Below are 5,299 nucleotides of genomic sequence, written 5' to 3'. Positions count from 1 at the left end.
AGTGAATGGCCACATGGAGGAAGGTGTTTTCTGTAGCGCTCGTCTCTGCAGGGTCGGTATTATAGGAGCCTGAAAGCGAACACAAGCAGCTGTAATCCCCGGGAAGCTGCAGTGGCGGGAGTACAAGGTGCTGGAGGGAGATTCGTCCTCCTGAAAGCCGCATGATTGACGCCGTTATTGTTGTGCTCTTCTGGGTCTTTCATTCCTCTAAACACCGGCGGTGTCCGTGTGCACGCAAAACACACCCGGGGACACACATTTCCTACTACAGCTAACACAATTCCTCATTAGTATTTACATTTTAAGCAGCTACTTGACTACAGAGAGACTTGACAATGACAAGTTTTGTTGCAAAAGCAATTTATCAACATTTTGAACATCTGCAGTGTCCGTCGGCATGACAGAATATAATCCTGCACTGTAACATAGAGGCTCAAGTGTTTACGCTAACCACGCTGTCACCATGTTCCCATTATACATAATAACAGCACAAATCCTTACAATCTGGTGACACAAGTGTCAGCATGTCGTGTGATAACTGGGCTCTATTTGATGTCTTTACTTCAAAAGTGTATTAAAAAGACAAATTTAAACCGGCTGCAGAGGATCGATCGGGATGACCAGCGATACATAATCATTACAGGGCTGCTGATGGGGAGCAATATGAAGACCGATTATCTGACAGCCGACGCAAGCTGGCAGCGAGGGATTGGATGGACGGAGGACACGAGGGGGAAGGGAGATAAAAATCAGATCTGTGTTTGTTTTGACAAACAAACACAGATCTCAGCTGGCACCCAGCTCATCTAATTGGGTCCCTCAGTGGGAAAAGTAAAGATTTTCTTTTTAACTGTTTTTATGAAGCGATCCATCACCTGGTCCATTCCTGTCGCTGCTTGTCCATATGGAGTTCTCACATTGAGTGAGAAGAGGCAGACTCTGTCTTCATCAGGCTGTCAGTAGGATTTCAGGCTTACAAACGTATCACAAAATAAGAGGCATTGTTTTAAAAGGCGCGTCACAAAAGAAACGTGTGTGAGGATTCACCAACAGCTTCACACTACAGCGTGGGGACAATAAGCTAACAAGGTCACAAGTGGTATTATCTTCAGCTTATAAACTGTGAATTCCCCAAAAACAAGGAACAAAACAGGCATTAAAAACCTCAAAAACTGTTAGACAATCCGTCTTTTGTCACTTGATTTTGTCTTACAAACATGGCTACAACAGTATTTGTGTGTGTGTGTGTGTTCTGCAAGTTTGGCAGCCAGTTTAATTCTGCAGTGCTTCACATCAGAGCCTGTACTTCACATTATTATCAGCATCATTAAGTCACCATTTGGCTGAATCCCAACATCAAGTACAATGCGACACCTCAAGGACATTTTATGGTCTACCACCTTATTAAAGACACATTAACCCCCTTTTGCATTCATTTACTCGATCAAACGTTACACAATCCCTCACTGATCTCTTTTTTTTTTTAACTTTACTGACACTCAAAAACACGGTCAGCTATATGTCTGACAGCTTGTTTGAACGTCTGGATGAATGTGACACTCAAGACAGGCAGGTGAAACGGAGGCAGACGCAAAGCAGCAGACAGGTGTTGTGGTGGTGGTAATGAATGGCGGGTGGGGGTGATCAAAGTGCTGTTACACGGGCCTGTGTGCGCTGTTGGCAGTGAGGGTTAGATTTGCCCAGAGACTGTCTGAAGGCTGCTAATGAGCCGGGAACACATCGCTCTCAGCCTCGCCTTCCTCTCTCTTCACTGCGTGTCTGTCGTTTCTCCCTCAGTTTCTCTGCGTCGTCCTTCACCTCCTGAGGTGACCTCGTCAGCGGTAGGAACAGTAAGGCACAGCTAAATTGGTACAGTGGAGCTGTTCTGATGACGCGCATACAGACGAAGGTCTGACATTGGTCACTTTGGGTTTTGGTAATAAGAGAGCGAGTTAAGCCCCAGATGGAAATCAAAATAGAAAACGAGTCGGGTTACAAAAAGGCAAAACCTTATGTTCACAGCGAGTCAGTGCCAAAATCCTAGAAGTAATGTAAGCACATGTCTGTACTCTAGACTTTAATTGACCCTTTGCTAAGCCCCGCCTCTCGCTGCTACTCCACGCTGTCATAGCTACGTTACCATGGAGCCCACACTGTCACTAACTCCACTCCCTGAAGAACAATTGTTGTATTTTCAGGAAAAACAAAACAACGAATTTCAGAGAGAAGCAGACAGAATTTTAGACAAGTCTATAATATGTGTTTGAAGGATGATTCAGCATTGAACAGGTTAAAGAGATAAAGATAGAAGCTAAAGCGTGACAGTGAACCACCACGTCTCCTGGAGATCCAGACAGAAGACTGAAATGAAGGAACAACACTGTTCCTCTTTATTCACTGTTACAATCATAAAAAACAAAAGCATGTGAATACATTCACTATAGCTAGCATAGCATGGACATGCTAACACTAGTTAATTACGGGCTAATGTACTCTGCTGATGTTAGCTCCACTAACGTTTCAGAAACGTAACGTTTTAACCCCCTCTAGAACTTCGGGCCCTTGCTGTTGGCCCAACTGCCCCTTTAACTCACTCCAATGCCCCAGTAGCCCCTCTGGCTGGCTGAAGTAGCTCTGTTGGTGGTTCAACAGCCTGATACTCTTTTCTTCAGACAAAAACAAACACCAAGCATAAAAAGGAAAAAGATGCCCCATCTCATTTTGCCTCTGCCCTCAGTTTGTGTCCACGTACAGAAGAAATGAACACTAACAAAACTGATTTAAGGTTTTCCATCCTTCTCGTCTTGAGATGAAACCTGGACATGCAGATGAAATGGCTTAATCATCTTGTACTAGGACACTGTAAGATCACCAGTCCCTCAGTGTCATGAATGAATGAAGTCTAAACTCCCTAACATCCCTCAGGTCTGACTTTGTTCCACAATCAGTGTTTTCTTAATGTTGGACACGAGCAGGAAGCGTCCCCTGTAGGGTAATGTGCGTGGGAGAGGGAGAACTATTACGTTGTGAGATGGCGAGATGACAAGGCGGGGGTAAACTAGAAAAAAAAAGTCACTCTGAAAGAGTGCTCTCGCTGCAGTTTCCCTCTACGCAGAGTGAACGCTGGCTGAATTCAGACAGGGGATGAAGCTCGAGGGAAATTCTGCCTGTGCTGGCTCAGAAAAAACGAGGGTCACGGCGAGGTCACCGATTTTTCCTCAAACGGAGCAACGTGAGACTTCAAATGAGCCACAGCTGGAGAGAGAAACAACGGCGAATATTGTGGACGAATATCCCTAAGTGATGCTAGGCAATATACCAGTCTGTCGTCTCAGAGACACGCCGAGGATGTGGCTTCTCTGTTGTTTAAGAGTCGTTATTATTGCTTTCCTCTTGTTTCCTTTACCTCTGCTTCCAGGAGCTCACACTTCTACTGCCGCCACCCAGCTGTGCAGCACTGGCGGTGATTTAAACCACTTCTCCCAGACGAAGTATAATGATTTGAAAAACAAATGAGAAAATGATGCAGTGAAATCCGCTGATGACTACTGAACCGCAGAAAGGAAATTGTCTTTTTGACCCACAAGAATTAAATTCTCCCCTGCTGATGTCTAATCGGGTCTCTGATATCACTGCCTGTATCTGAGCCTTGTTCCCGCCTGCTATCCTTTACATGCGTCTGATGAAGTGGAGGAATGTGCCTCGGAGGCCTCTTCTAAAGTGTGTTTATGAATTAATTAACCAAAGGGTAATTGTTTCCTGGACCTGAAACTTGGCCGTGTGAATTAACCTTAAATTGATTTAATGTGATGGACGTTCTGCTGAAGCGTCTTCAGCCCTGGGCAATGGGAACAGATGAGAGAATAATGAGAATTAGATGTGTAGGGGGATGGAAGAAAAATGTAATAAGAGATAAAGATGGAGCATAAATATGATATATCATATTACTTTACTCATGGTCATGCTGAGCAAGACATATCCAGTAGGTTCAAAGCGGGAGTTGAAATTGGTCGATACTAGCTTACGAAAGCACATGTCATATTTTGTTTTACATAAAGAAACTGATATATTTTCATATAAAAATATGCCATGTTTTGAATACATTGTTAAATAGGTGCACTAAATAAAAGGGGCTTTAAGGTGCTTTATTCTGTTCTAGGAATCCAATCTATTATAAGATTATTGCTGACATTGTATTTTATAACTTTAGATAAGAGGCTTTCCTGGTCAAGGAAATGTTTAATCAGTTTTCAAAAATCCTCCCCATCTTTTCTCTCAGGTGAATATGATCTCTCCACTGTGACGTACTGCATCGTCTGATTGGGACACTGTCCAGACTCCTTTCCTTATCAACAGGTAGGGATGAAAAGCAACAGCCGAGGATGTGACAGGTGGAGATATACTGTATGTCCATGTGTTAACTGTATAAAACGCTTCCGATATAAAATCCACTACATCCACCTTACATTATATAAATCAAAGCCAAAATGGATGTTTTTCTTCAGGTTTGTGTGCCAGAGCGCAGATCTGAGCGAGTACCACCTCTGCTCAGATTTGCATCTGAATGGCGGATCCCAAATATGGTCAGAGAGGGGAACCGGAACTGCAGGAGCTTCCTTACAACCATGTCCATATTTAGTATACGGAAGAAAGATGATGGCATTTTCGTCCACACTGACATCACCGACGAGCCATTTTTGGGCTGCGGATCAAGCGTCGAACTCCGTCTCTCCTCCTCCTTCTTCGAAGCGGCTCCGGTCGAGGCGTTTCGTTTCATCTATTTTTAGAAACGTGTGCAGAGTCGGCGTGTTCTCCCAGGGCTGCCTGCGCTCCCACATCAATGATGGGGGCGTTTCGCAGACACACACACAGAGCGCAGTAGTGAAAGAGGAGAGGATGAGTGGGCTGGCACTCCACACGGCAGTCGTGGAGTAGCTCGTCTCTCCACAAAGGGAGTCATGCAGCAGAGCGGTCGTTCAAACGCTGACAGCGTGGTGTAAATTAAGAACAACTGGGTGAAACACAAGCGAGGCATCTTCTCCTCTTCCTCATCCTCAGCCGTGCTAAGTGATAAACAACAACACTCTGCATAAACAAGAGTCCCCACGAGGAGACGCGAGTCACTTTATTTTGGGCTGCAAAAGTGAATAATAATCATGTAATCTTTTCTTTTTGTCCTAATTACACAGTTTGAGCACCGCCTGCTCTGGCATGTAAGGGTGTGCACTTGTGTGCTCGTACAGTATACATTGTGTGTGAGTGTGAGTGTGTATGTATCTGTGAGTGTGTGTGTGTGTAT

The 5,299-nt window shown here is 44.5% G+C and overlaps 1 protein-coding gene across 9 annotated transcripts in view; it reads right to left on the bottom strand.

Annotated features, from left to right (window-relative positions):
• Positions 1-5,299, bottom strand: part of baiap2b (BAR/IMD domain containing adaptor protein 2b) — a 56,614-nt gene that overhangs the window by 25,784 nt on the left and 25,531 nt on the right. The gene's annotated exons all lie outside the window — the stretch shown is intronic.

The sequence above is a fragment of the Anarrhichthys ocellatus genome, unplaced genomic scaffold (genome assembly GCF_004355925.1).
Source record: "Anarrhichthys ocellatus isolate YVR2014 unplaced genomic scaffold, GSC_Weel_1.0 scaffold4, whole genome shotgun sequence".
Classification (NCBI taxonomy): Eukaryota; Metazoa; Chordata; class Actinopteri; order Perciformes; family Anarhichadidae; genus Anarrhichthys; species Anarrhichthys ocellatus.
Note: the sequence above shows the minus strand (reverse complement) of the source record. Positions and strands in the feature narration are given on the sequence as shown.